A 15203-nucleotide genomic window follows, 5' to 3' on the forward strand; every position below is an offset into this window, starting at 1 on the left:
ATGCTTTCAAATTAACTCATGACCTCTTTGTCTCTAAAATCTGTGAGCCATCAGGACTTTCTGAGCTGCATCAGCTCTTACGCAGAGAATAAATTGGAGTTCAGACGAAAGCACCAGCTGGGTCAGAGTGTTCTCCATAATCATAATAATGTGACTACATTATCACTCACCATTATCTGCATTGTTTAAGTCTTAATGCTGCCGTTATTCACTTCATACTGTCGTTGTGCAGGTGTAAACATGTTTCAGACAAAACAGAATGGAATTTTCTTTACAGATTCAAGATGAGATAAAACTTTATTAATCCTACGCCGGGATCATCTTTGCCTTGACCTTTGTGACTTTATCACTGGTTAAGATCAGGACACACCCTGCAGAAGAAGAGGGAACAGGAAAATATGCAAACTAAACTAAATACTACTGCACATTCCTTCCGGTGGCTGAAATGAATACAAACTTGCTGCGGTGCAGCAATGGCTCAGGTAAATCAGTTAAATGTGGGACTTAAACGATGGATGCATCTGTATAGTGACTGTGTGTGAGAGAGCAAATTGCTTGCACTCCCCCCTCCGGAGAATGGGCAAGGTGGCAGTTCAGGCCAGGCCAGACAAATGACCATTTACACATACACACACAGCTACACTCAGGGTCAAGTGTTGGAGAACCACAGATCCATTATTGAGATCAGCCTGTAAAGGATCCAGGTGTCTAGACACAGAGCACATTACATGATTAAGAGGAGTGAAGATGCTGCACAGGCGGAGTGTGTGTGTGCAAACCTGTGTGTGTGTGTTGCGTGCGGAGTACAGGCTTCTTCAGCAGCACAGAGCTCGCGCTTAGCTTTCAGATGAATAAATCTGTGCCCGTCCAATTTAGACTGTGGGGAAGGGTGCATCGATCCAGGCTTGGGGTTTTCTACACATGGCAAGAGCCCTCCAGAAAAACCCAGCACTCCCTGCACACAAGCTGCAACTGCCCCTGCAGCACATTTTACATCTTGTAACACACTAAAAATTTTCCAAATCCTTCCTTTTCATTGTTTAAACCACCTGATGCAAGTTAGGTTCACCTAAAGACACAAGTGGATGCAAGTAGACACAGGTTAACTCTACGTGACAAGGACTGATGAAATGTAAAGAAAGATTCATCTGCGCAAGAAAGTGAAAAGTTGACACTTTTCTCAAAGCTGTAGGGCTGTCCTGCATTGACAAGAGGAAAAGGGAGGAAACTGGAAGAAAATAACACAAAGAAGTTGTAGTTTCTTGTAAGTTGTGAGATCAATGATCAGAGTGCGAGTTTTCTCTCTCACACACACTCACACACACATAACGTTTGCTAGCGCGCCACATATGTACAGTGGCTACACTGGCAGAACGGGAGTGTGTGGTCTTGTGTGAAGTACAGTGTAATGCCAGCAATTTTATGCTATCTGGCCATGCAGAGAGGTTTTGGTTTTATTTGCTACAGTTCTGAGATATCCATAATGGAGATTTGCGCTACCATCACAGTACACGTACCAATGAATGTCAATGAATTTTTTTGTGTTGCTTAAAACACCAAAAAGCGTCTTTTGAAAAAATGAAAGTGTTAAACTGCAGACATTGCTGAAAACCTCCTGTCATCTAAGTCAAAGTCAAAGTCAAAGTCAGCTTTATTGTCAATTCTGCAGTATGTACAGGACAAACAGAGAATCGGAATTGCGTTACTCTTCAACCCTTTGTGACAGGACATATATTAGAAAAGAGATAAATAAAAAACTGTACAATCTAAATAAAAACTGTACAAACTAAGTAAGTAAAAACTGTACAATCTAAATAAGAACTGTACAAATTAAGTAAGTAAAAACTGTACAATCTAGATAAAAACTGTACAAACTAAGTAAAAATTGTACAAACTAAACAATGAAACATTGAGAATGTAATAGTGCAAATGTAAACGGTAGTGCAAAAAGAATTAGCTTAACAACTGGTGGTGAATAAAGTGTCAGTGTGTTGTTTTCCTGAGGGGAGGGGTTCACATCAGTGAGAGTTTGTAGAGTCCAGGGTGTATACGTGTGTGTGTGTGTGTGTGTGTGTGTGAGTGTGTGTGGTGGGGGCATGTCAGAGTCCAGAGTGTGTGTGTGTGGTGGGGGGCATTTAGAGTCCAGGGTGTGTGTGTGTGTGTGTGTGTGTGTGTGTGTGTGTGGTGGTGGTGGTGGGGGGGGGGGTATTTCAGTGTCCAGCCAGGGAGTGAGTGAGTGTGTGTGTGTCTGTGTGTGTGTGTGTTGGGGGGGAAGTTATAGTCCAGGTTGAGTGTTTGTGTGGAGGAGGGGGAGGGCAGGGAGAGAGTTCAGCATCCTGACAGCCTGGTGGACGAAGCTGTCCCGCAGTCTGCTGGTCTTGGCCCGCAGACTCTGCAGTCTCCTCCCTGATGGCAGCAGGCTGAAGAGGCTGTGTGACGGGTGGGTGGGGTCTCTCGCAATGCAGAGGGCTTTGCGAGTGAGGCGGGAGGTGTAGAGGTCGTGGAGGGAGGGGAGAGAAGCACCGACGATCTTCTCAGCTGCTCTCACGATGCGCTGGAGGTTCTTCCTGCAGGACGTGGAGCAGGCGCCATACCACACGGTGATGCTGCTGGTCAGGACGCTCTCAATGGTGCCTCTATAGAAGGTGTGCATGATGGGGGCCGGGGCTCTAGCTTTCCTCAGTTTGCGGAGGAAGTAGAGGCGCTGGTTCGCTTTCTTGGCCAGCGATGTGGTGTTGGTGGTCCAGGAGAAGTCCTCAGTGACGTGCACACCCAGGAATTTGGTGCTGCTTACCCTCTCCACCGTAGCACCATTGATGGTAAGGGGGGCATACTGGGGGCGTCTTCTCCTGAAGTCCACAACAATCTCCTTCGTCTTCTCCACATTCAGAGAGAGATTGTTGTGTTCACACCACGAGGCCAGGCGGCTCACCTCGCTCCTGTAGTCCGTCTCGTCGTCGTTGCTGATGAGACCCACCACAGTTGTGTCATCGGCGAACTTGACGAGGAGGTTGGAGCTGTGGGACGGTGTGCAGTCGTGGGTCAGCAGGGTGAAGAGGAGGGGGCTCAGCACACATCCTTGGGGGGCCCCCGTGTTCAGTGTGGTGGTGCTGGATGTGTTCCTGCCGACCCGAACTGCCTGAGGTCTCCCAGTCAGGAAGTCCAGCAGCCAGTTGCACAGGGAGGTGTTTAGTCCCAGCTGGTCCAGTTTTGTGATGAGCTGTTGTGGGATGATTGTGTTGAATGCTGAGCTGAAGTCTATGAACAGCATTCTGACGTAAGAGTCTTTTTTGTCCAGATGTGTGAGGGCTGAGTGGAGGGCAGTGGAGATGGCGTCATCGGTCGAGCGGTTGGGCTGATAAGCAAACTGTAAGGGGTCCAGGGAGGGTGGGAGGACAGTCTTGATGTGTTTCAACACTAGCCGTTCGAAGCACTTCATGAGGATGGGGGTGAGTGCTACCGGACGGTAGTCGTTGAAACAGGAGGGCGACGACTTCTTCGGGACAGGGATGATGGTGGTGGTTTTGAAGCATGTGGGGACAACAGCTTGGCTCAGCGAGATGTTGAAGATGTCTGTGAAGACATCCGTGAACTCTCCGGCACAGTCCCTCAGCACGCGACCAGGAATGTTGTCAGTGTAAATTCTAAATCATTGGAGGCAATATGTATCTCTGCAGATCTGATACATATTAAACTCGAATAAATCCAAATCAGCACTAAAGATTTGGGTCATCATTTATAAAAATGTTCTTGGATTTACACTTGAATTTAGTCTGAAAATCATTTCCGTCAGTGGGCTTACATTTGACTCATAAAAGATGCTGAGAATAAAATCCCTGCCTAATTTGTAACTTGTGATCCAGTGATTTATAAATCTCAAATCTGTCGGGAAGCCTCCTTCCTCCTCCCTTTCCCTGTGTTTCCTCCTTCCCTCTGTGTCATGTCAGTTTCTCTGTGTTTGTCTGTGTGTGTGTGTGTGTGTCTGGACTGGGTGTTTCACCTGCAATCTGGGCTCACCTACCCCTGCTCCCGGCACCCATCAGCCTCTACAGCTGCAGCCAATCTACACTCATCAACCACGGGATAAAAACCCGGATTGCCTCACCAGTCTTTGCCAGATTGCTGTTTTCACTGGCCTGGTAACAAGTCTTGGCTACATTGCTAGCCTCTGTGCTTTTGCTGTTTGTGAGTCTGCCCTGTCTGTATGACTAATACGATTCTCTTTTGGCCTCAGTATCATATCCTCGGATCTGCTACCTCTGCCCAGCACCAGTCCACCACCTGAAGAAAGCACTGACTCACTGCATCTACCTGCCTGGATCGCCTTGGATCATCTCTCTGAACATTATCCAAACCTTTGTGACAATAAATCCATTTTACTCCTCCAAAATGCCTTTGTTTGTGTTCTGCGTTTAGAGTTCAGTCAATTATATCAAGCTATAAAAAAACCCCCAGCTTGAATCGATGGCACCTGCCTTGCCATTTCCCCTTATATAATGCCAGCACAAATGAGAGTTTAGTCAGGAATAGCCATGGACCAAAAGAGGAGCGATCATTGGGGTGGTGCAGGAGGCTGAAGCCAGGCAACAAATAGTGGGGTGACAAACAAAGCCAAACACGCAGGTTGGGAGTGGGTTGCCACTGCTGTGAACAAAGTGTGGCACAATTGTTACCGTAATTGATGATAAATTCTATGACATTTTCATAAAGCTCATGCAAAGTTCACTATAGGCTTGGACGCATGTGTCCCAAACTGCAGTACACCTACATAACCAGCAGGAAAATCACTTACATCAAGTCTGGACTTTGCTTAGAGACACTTGTTGCTTGTCACTTGTACATCGGGTGCATGAGATAAAGAGATGAGAGAAACATATGGAAACAGATGGAAAGAGGTTGACTGACTAGACAGAGAGGAAGAGATTTAGGAAAACCTTAGAGAGGCGTGAGAATCACGAGGACAGGTGGAGTCGGTGAAGGAGAGGCAGGTACCTGTAGAGATCTGGTTCAGCTAAACTTCCTTGTTGAGATGCTCCACATATCTGCTGGAATAATGACTGAGCAAAATACTGCCTGGCTAATCAAACCACATATAAACCTGTGTCACTCTCAAGCTTTGACATTAAAAAAACACCTCCAGAGTAAAAAGTCCCCCATATAACCGATATCACCATAGGACTGCGTTCATGACCCTGTCTGTGCTGTATGTCTTACACGCTGATCAATGTCAGAGGGTCAGGAAAATCAATCTCAATCTGAGCCCCATAAAGTCATCCGTCCTTACACACACTCATTGGTGGATTTTACAATCAGCTGCAAGGGTCTGCAACACAGATCATGTTAATCACTGGGTTTAACTCCGCCTACCATGATATGGCTGAGTAACCACTGTCCGATCATTTTTGCTTCATTAAACCATCAGAAGGAGGATGTGACGGACGCTGAGAGGTCACACGGTCACATTTACCTGAAGAGGACATGTGACTCAAATAAAGATCAGTTTACCCAAATCACACACACACACACACACACACACACACATAAAAAAAAATACAGATTTGGTTTTACATATTTATGAAGGATCACTCTGCTCAAATATAATGCAGATGAATGCACTGCAGCAATTAAAAAAATGACTTTAAAAAGTCGACAGCAACACCTCTTTCCAAAAACTGAGTCCCTGTTACTTTGGATGATCAACAGACCTCGCTGTCAACAATTTCAAGGAACTATTGTGGTTTGTATTTTGGTGTATATTTGGAAGAAAAAGTCCCTGTGAAAGCTGAGAAGAGATGGAAAGAGAATTTAATCCAAATGCGGCTTTAGAATCTACCATGTGCATAAAATACTAATCTGGTGTGAATACGGTATTCAGACTCCATAGTTTTGTTTTGCCACAATCTCCTCCTCCTCACACGGAGGCTGCAGTGCAGACTTTTTTATGTACAGTAGGCACGTATGATAAGTAAACAATTTGCATTGTGAAATATTTATATATCTCTAAAAAAGCAATACAAACAGCTTTACAGAATGAGAGGGAACAACAGAGGGGGCTGCTTAAACAAACAGATTATCAGACAATCCTGTATATACAAGACAGCGCAGAGCTGTAACGGAGGGGAAGAGATGTCCTCATGAAAAAAGCTGGTGTTTTCTAATGAGAAATATCTTTTACTGTTCATGTGAAAAAAATCATATTTCACATGTGATGCAAGCACCTTGGAAATGTATGTACACAGCACATGACACTGTTGTTTTCATATGTGTTTTCTTACATTCAGCATGTGAGACATTAGGACAGCATGTCTATATCAAAATCTGCTCTAATTTAACATTAAATAGGATTGTTATCCTGCGAAACAGCTGTGCTTTAATCACCGATAAGTAAAAAATACATCCTCAGTTAAATCCTCTGCTGTTAGGAAATAACAGGATAAAATACTAATCTAACCTGCACAGGATCTGACCCCATAAAGAGAAGCAAGGTCTACTCACAACCACTTATAATGTCTGAATCGGAAATGTTAAACCACAGAGATGTTTGCCTAAATCAGATTCTTCGATTTGAATAATCACAGCGTCGAACTATTGCCCACTGACCAACCCACGAAAAAGTTCAACACCAGCTTGACAGGATCCACTGCAGGGATGTCCCACTGATCACCACTTTGAATCAGGCAAGTGAACGTGACACACCTTAGTTTCACCACTGCTACATCAAACGCGACTGATAGCCAGCGTAAGAGGACGGTGGATCTCACATCATGCTGAGAGACAGCTGTTGTTCATGTTTCCATCACCAACTCCAGACTCTTTAAAGCAATAATTGCAAGGTAGAATAATGGCTCCTGGAGGGTTATTCTTTCCTTTCGCAGACAGTTCGGTAAGACAGCGCACACCTTGTCACACTTCTCTTCAGAACATTTGATCTGTCTCCAAAGATTTAATGCAATCAAAAATGGAGGGATTAAACTTTTATTGCTGACAGTCCTGTTTGCTCTTTGCATGACGGATAACTAACTTATTTATATTTTCAAGAGATATAATAGGTTAGTTTCAGTAGCTCTGCTGTGATGATGTGAAGCTTGTTTATGTTGTAGGCAATCCATCACTGTGACCAGTGAGTATGTTTTTGCTTTGTATCTTGGTGGTGCATTCAAGGACACACTGTATACGAGGGATTTGTGAGCATGCAAATTAAATTGATTAGGTTGCTTTCATGAGATTTGTTGTTTTGGTCATAAAACCCAGAAGACAACCAATAAGTAAACATGGACTTGGACTCGGAGTGATATGGATGTTGACTGAACTCTTTTCTTGCATTCAGTATTCAAAGGCTGTCAAATCTCAGTTGTTGGAGCATCTTTAGCATCATCATCAACTTTTGAGAGACCGTTATGATGTGTGAAAGTGTTAGTGGTCCCTCAACAGAATCCCACATTGTTGTCCCTGACCTGAGACCCCACCATGTTTGTAGTGTGATTGAAAAGGCCTGTTAACAACAAATTTGTCCTTGTCAAGACCAAAAATGACATTGACCAGAACAAAAATCTCAAGCAAAGAGGAATCTGTCCAAAAAACATTTCTGTTTGATGTCTTATGATTGACCTCAACACACAGTTGTGCATTTTACTTCTGTTGCCTCTGGAAAAGGCAATCAAAGGCCTCATCAGTCAGCAGGTTAACTCCTGTGGTCTTTACATCTCGACTTTCTGTTATTTCGGAGTCATGTATCAGTCTTAAGATAATACATCAAACACATCACAGACGGCAAGAACGTGTATTAGTTTCCAGACCTCTCCATCTTACGTCCAACAGTTCCAGCAGCTTGTTGTCCTTCAGTTTGGTTGCCTCCTGCATCTTCGCCACAATCTGCTAAAAAAGATGGGTTCATTTGTCTTTTTAAGTGGATGAAACACGCTGGGATGTTGTGCAGCTCGCAACAAACCACAACCTTCCCCCAAAACAAACTTGCGTGCAACATTTCCAAACCAATTAAGGACGTAATTAATGAAACCCAGCACCTGTAGTGCCAGAGCAATCACCAGAGAGGGGACAGTGAAAAATGTAGCAATCAAATTAATCAAGCAAAAGGCACAGGCCAATTACTAACAAACCATCTAGAGTGTAGCGCCGCTCTCGGAGAACAGGTGATAGTTATCATTAAATTAGAGGGAGATCAGCAGCTCGGGCTGTTTCATCATGTGGGACCTTGATGAACCGCGGGCCGGGGGCCGCATTTGCCGTGGGCGCAGTGGCAGACAAGGCAGCCCATATGCTCAGTTGTTTAAGAGGAGAGGTGTTGGGATAATGATTAATGAAAATATGAGTGACTCTACAGCAGCAACACAACAACAACATCTGGCCCTGCATCGGGCCCTCGCGAAAACATCCATTGGAGCGGTGGTGGTCCTGTAGGTGAGCACACACAGCCTGCAGAGAAAGTTGCTGGAATTAGGAGATTTGGGGGGAAATTTGCAACTGTTTCATTAATTCCTTCACCACCCACGGTGACAGCAGATGTGGAAAAAGTACCCAAATTCTTTATGTCCCATACTGGTTTTCAGGGAGACAACCAGCTGCAGAAAAGCACTGCATTCATCAGTTCTGTTGATGGAAAATCAAATCCAGAAAAGTCTCTGCAAGATGATTTTTATAGCAAAATGAGTGCAGGAGGTAAATCATTAAAAAAAAAACTTGATTCATGCCAACACATGTAAACCTACATGCACATTAAGGCAGATAGAAGCGTATGGGATATGTAATGTTTTTCTTTGTTAGCACCTTGCTGATGAATACATGTATAGATTCTGACAGATGTCTTATTACAGTGACGTGACCCTTGCATTCATGCCATCCCATGACTGCTGCAAACACATGGAGGGGTAAGTCATTACAGTATGTGATTGAGGAGCTGATGCCGTTATGTAAGATCAACCGGACTGATTAATCATTCTGAAATTAAAAGAGTTTCTGTACTGTTAATTAAGACAAGTGTCTGAGGTTTTGAGCATGATAGACATGGCCGATCCGCACCTGTCTATTCATTACAAGAACATTAAAAGATTTCTGTGATATGTTTCTGTTGAGCTGCCACCTCTCCTCCTCTTTTACATCCTTTTAACCTTCACACTTGATAGCTGTGACCTCTTCAAAACATTGCAGTGCCACTTTATATGATGACCATCCATGGTCCTCTTGATGTCATTCATTAAGGTTCATTTCGTAGAAGTTGGTCTGAAGCACATTAAATGTGGTATCACTTGATGACACAGGCTAATGCTTTGGACAGTGAGGAAAACGTTGCATTATCCCTCTCAGTATTTATATTTTATAAAATAATTTAATAATAGCTCCTCCATCAGACTAATCACATTATGTTCTTAATGTTTAAGCTAGCCATTAGTACAACATATCCATATAATTCTTAGCCACAGAAGCACAGCCTGAGTGCCATGATAATTTTTAATAATATCATCTTCAATGTTATTCTCCAGTATTTGGATGAAAGAAACATTTGACAAAACAACACTGACTACTAAAAACCAGTGCAACAGAAGCAAATCCTGCAGAGGTGTTATCTATACTGTACTTGGGGCCTGAAATGTCATCTGACAGATCATGTTTGATCATGCGGAAAGCTCAGCATGTATGCAAATGAGTCAAGAATTTTAAGAATATAAAAGAGGTATACATGAAAGAGAGCCATTTTAATGGCTATTTTAATTTAGCAACATGAGACAACAAAAGAGGAAAAAAAATCTCATTATTTCTTTTGATGCTGCATGTAAAAAGCTATCCAGCATTGCTGCAGACTGTCATATCAACATCTCTTTATGCCAAAATGTGTTGCTAGTTGCTGCTGACCCTGTCTTTAGTATGTAGGGTTTCACTGCAAAAAAAATGAATTTCTCTTTTTGCACAAAACTTGATTAAAGCTCGTACTGCAATGGTAAATAAATGGTGGAGGGCTGCTCGTGCGTGGAGTGAAAACAAAGGCTGGGCTACGTGTACTGCAGTGTGAATGCTGTTGTGCATTTCAATCGTGTGTAGCGGTGGTCGAGCTGAGTGAAGTGTGAGAGGTGGTGTCTGCGGCCCTGATTAGTCTGGACGTGCGTTACAGGTTGGCTGAATGGAAATGGCTCTGATGGACTGTGTGTAATAAACCATGATGACCTCCTGCTAATCCACACACTGCAGCCCAGAGTCACTAAAGCACAGCCAGTGAATGGAGGGCTGCCCGGTCCCCGCTCGGTGCCTGCTTTGGTCGTGAAAACTCAACAAAACTCAGCAGCGGAAGGAGACTTCATTAGACCATCTGTACCTCTAACACAAAGTGAAATTAGAAAACAAAATGTAACTCACCACTTAGTGAGATTGGGCCTCTTTCAAGGAACAAATTTGTCATTGCGTGGATAAATTGCAATGAGGGCGCCTCCTGCTTCATGAGGGTGTGTGATCAGGAGGTGCAGTAAAGTCTTCCAACAGCCAACATGGATTAAAACATAGATACTGAATTCATGCTTGCAGGTGCTCATCAGAGGTTGCTCAAACGTCAACTTGATGACTTTTCATTGTAAAATATTGTAGGTAAATTTCACAGGAAGTAAAGAAGCATTTAGATCAACTGTAAGGGTCGGTTCATCTTAATTATACAGTAAGATGAGTGCTTCTGGTGGTATCTAGCCATTAAGTTTCATTAGAGGTGAAGAGAACGGGAGTTTTTAGTGCAGCATTAAAAATGTGTTTGTTTTGGGGTAGATTTTCAGCTTTCTAGTCACTGCAGCGATGGTTAGTTTTATCTCACAGTCTGAGTTGCGATGTTCACCAAAGTCTGCTGTTCAACACTGATTCCAAAATAACCAAATTCAGGCACCAAGTGGTTTCCATTTGGTTTGGATTAATTTCTTATCTGTACTGTACAGATGGATACTACAGTGCAGACACATTCAGATTTTTGGTCATTTTTGATTCATGAGGTTCTCAGAATTGGCCCGGCTCGGACACCAGAGACACATCCCATTATACTGAGTCGCTGATTGTGAACTACATTTGGAAATGTGACTAATTCTCGTCTTTTTTATTTCTCTTTTAACAGCTCGACTGGAATAGGAACAAACACATCATTAAATCAGCAATGTTCCACTGTCGTCATCATTACGGAACTCAGTTTGATGCCAAAATCTTTCATTAAAAAAACATGCAGCCATTTGGGGCCCCGAGTTCCCCCAGTACGGAAATATGACGCTAATCATGGACGCAGTGCACGCCAAGCTCTCTGCTTTAGGAGCATTTTCAAAGAATACCATTAAAAAATAATAATTGATGAAGTTGGCTCTGAGCAAACGCACTAAGCGCTTTAAAAGCCTTCCGTCGTCTTACAATACAATTTCCAAATCAATATTTCATTAACTGGATAGAGGTGCAATGTTCCTTGTTAATAAAGAAGGTTTGGCTCAGTGCAGCGCTAACATTTAGCTTTAGTGAATTTCAGGCAGGGAGGTGGGCAATTATGTTCCACCTGGCCTACACACACACACACACATACATGTTCAGTATATTCTTTGCACACAGCCCACACACACACACACACACACACACACACGCACACACACAGGCCTGGTCCTCCCTTGATTGTTTCTGTGTTTATGGGCCGTTTTATGACCGGAGCGCCTCCGATCTCCAGCGTCGCCTGGCATCAGGTGACTTTCCCCGCGGCAACAGAGAGAAACAAACGTGAACGCCTCTGACTTTGGCCCTAATTCAAGTGACAGAGAAGGTGCAGCCACCGTGCTAACAATGCTGTAAATACCGAGAGAAGTTCAGGACAGAATGAGCTTGCAGGCAGATTGCATAGATCACATTTAAGGACCTGATTTGAATTCAGGTAGAATTGGACTGATTTGTGACCACTGACAATATTCAATATTCACATGTGATTGGGTGACACAGCTGTGACGGCTTAATGAGTGTCCAAATTTTATATTCAAAACTGAAAGCTGAGAGCTGATCTTCACTTCATTGTTCTTTGGCTTCTTGTTTACATTTGGATCACAGATTGTGTCTTTAAATACCTGCAAGAGTCTGCTAGTTTTTGAAAGCATCCAACCAGAAAATTCCCATCCCCTCCCTTCATGCCTCCCTCCAAAACACATGAATGCACGCTGCTTGACTCCTGCAGGAGGACGAGGGAGAGCGTTTGGGGAGAGGAGCACAGCACATTGTTGTCTTCGCTCATCCAACCTCCTCATGTCTCATTCACATGTAAAGGAACACCAAATATCGTCAATAATGAACGATAGCAACCATGGCGTCAATTTTCAGGTCCTTCAACTCCCTCACGTCTCGCCATCGCCGACTCTGGTTTGACCATTTGTTTTATCAAACCTCTTTTTGGTGACAGTCTTTCTTTTCTTTCTTTCTACAGTGCAAGCTGTTGTTGCTCTCTGTCGAGTTTGCACAGGTAAGCAGCTGCACAGGTAGACAGGCAGGTAGGCCATCCAGGCATTTCATTCTGGCTGAATGGAATGACTGGAGGGCTTCTCACATGCCTGCACCAGCCACATACTCCAGATTTTCTTCAGAGCGTTTGATCTATTGATTGCTGTCAGAATGTAAAGAGAATTTCAACAAATAAAATCAAAATGCCTCTAAAATTCATGACCTACTGTAGCTTTAAACTGTGAGTCTTATTTATTGACAGCACTTTAGAACATAGTGTTGCAGAAATAACATCTCTATTGAATTTCGTATTTGTGTTTGTGAAGGCAGTATCACTGGTTGCTGTGGTAAGACTTTCTGAGGCAATGCAAGGTTGGCAGAAGAAGTACAGAAACTAGCACTCATGATTCATATTGATAATCTTTGTAGTCACAATTTTATTCTTCAGGATGATTTTTCAAAACCTTTTTTCTGAAGACTTTAAGTTAATACTGCCCTGTCCTGGTGGCCTAGTCTGACATATCACATAAACACACCATCATCGATTAAAGACAAAAATGGCTTAAAAATAACCTGAAAAAATACTGTATGTTATGCAGGTGTGCAGCCTAAACTGTCCCCCCCTTCAGTTGATTGTGGATTATGCTGATGAGGTGTGAATGTTTACCCAGCAACAGTACAACTGCCTGAATGCAAAAATACACTTTTGCCTGTTTGTCCTGTATATTTTTATGCTCATCCATTAGAGATGACAGCAGCCCTGCAAGATGAAGAGTTAAATGTGTGATCACTCTGCTTTTTTATGTATTGAAGGCACAGAATATAATTTCTGCCTCAAAACACTGAAAACAGAAGACGTGGTTTGATGACGCTGTTCATTGTTAAACGACCACCATTGCTGATGCAAATCTATCTAATGTGACTCAAAAACAAGTTCACAGACGAAGTAATGTGTTAAAGTTTTATTCACATTACGTTTTGACACGCTCACCAACTTTCTTCCTCATTCTCCAAGTATCATCTGGTGTTTCCAGCTTTATTGATCATTTTTGGAAACATTTGGGAGAACGTAAGTACACAACTCAACATCATATATAACATAAGTAGGTCCAGTCTTGAAGCATTATAATGCAGAAATGCTACACATTGTGTGTTTCAGAAACTTACTGTTCATTACTCTGCTACTTTCATGATATACTGTAGTTTGTTTGTCATTCTGTAATGTTGTCTGAATGTCTAGTACCCTAAAGCAGTTGATGCAAATTATCCCAAAGTGTAATGTAGAAGTGAAATTGAATATAACTGATGGTCACTAAATAAGAGCCACACATGCACAGACAGAAGAAAAAGGTCAATTAACAATAAATAGAACTAGTGCAAGCAATTTTCCATCTGCTATGTAATCCTCTACATAGAATTATCAATGCAATGAGTTGTGAATGAGTGACACAGCCTCTGTATTACAACTTACTTTTGCCAAGGAATAAATGTCATTGATGCACAAATTCCACTTTTCTGTCCCCTGATGATGTTTTCAGAGGCTTTTCAATACTGATCATAAGACAGTTCAAGGGACACATTGAATATTTGCAGATAGTTGGAACAAAATGCACACATATATTGATAGTAAGTTCTAGCAACAGTGTGGGCATCACTTCAGCTTAAAACATACTGTACAAAGAAGCAAACAGGAAGTCATACATAGAAGCAGGGGTAACAAGAATGATATAATAAATAAAAGTTTTATTAGTTCACAGTACATGCCTTATTCTTGACAGTAAAAACGGTCTTTATAGGTCTTCAGTGGGTTCAAAGTGGGAGAAAATACCTCAGTTTTTATCATTTCACATGAAGAGCTGAATGACAATGAGCATAATTTAAGTGTCTGCTTCACTTTGCCCAAAGTTTTGAGGAGTTTGGAGAAGAGAGATACAAAAAACTTTTCTTCTTTTGTTTTAAGATTTCAGTCCTTTTCCTCCAAGGGCACCAGAGTTTGTTATTTAACTACAACCAAAAACATACCCTTGGAGCACACCTCTCTCCATCTGCACTGTATGCTGTATATAGCATATATCCCAGAAAACTCAACAGTGGGAAAGGTGTGCTGGTGGAGGTTGGGCGAGACAGCTGCTTCAGATTTGTCTTATATTTTATATTTTGCGCTGTCGTCACTTTGCAAAACATGCTTTACTTTGACTCGGTGGATTTGTGCGAGAGGAATCACTGTGGGGATTTGGCATCAATGCAAATGCAGTGGTGCTTGTCATTCAGGGCTGTGCGCCTGGACCTTTGATTAACTATTGTGCAGCTGTAATGAAATATTGGAATGCACACACACAATATCAGAGTTACAGAAAGTCAATTTTACTGTAGCAGTCTTTAATAGCAGCCTTTTTCTCAGCCTGCTGCACATCGTCCCTGCACTGCACGGCTCCATGCTGACAGCTGCAGCGTGCGTGACAAATTGAAACATTGAAATTCATCTTGATGAATTGAAAGACATGCAGTGCACATACCCGGCAGGACTGTGTCAGATTGGTTTTCTGTGTCTCTTGGTCTCGGGTTGCAAATGGGATGTGTTGGAGTCTGCAGACATGTTACGGGAAGCTGTCCTGTGTGTCCTGTGAATCGTGATGCTGTGACTGCTGCTGCTGAAGCCTCTGAAATGCAGCGTGGAGCACGAGCATTCAGACGTGATGCAACACTGACACCCAGTGCAGCTAAAATGCAGGGGTACTCATATCACCATGCATTTATTCTGT

This window comes from Chelmon rostratus, chromosome 14 (genome assembly GCF_017976325.1).
Source record: "Chelmon rostratus isolate fCheRos1 chromosome 14, fCheRos1.pri, whole genome shotgun sequence".
In the NCBI taxonomy this organism is placed as follows: domain Eukaryota; kingdom Metazoa; phylum Chordata; class Actinopteri; order Chaetodontiformes; family Chaetodontidae; genus Chelmon; species Chelmon rostratus.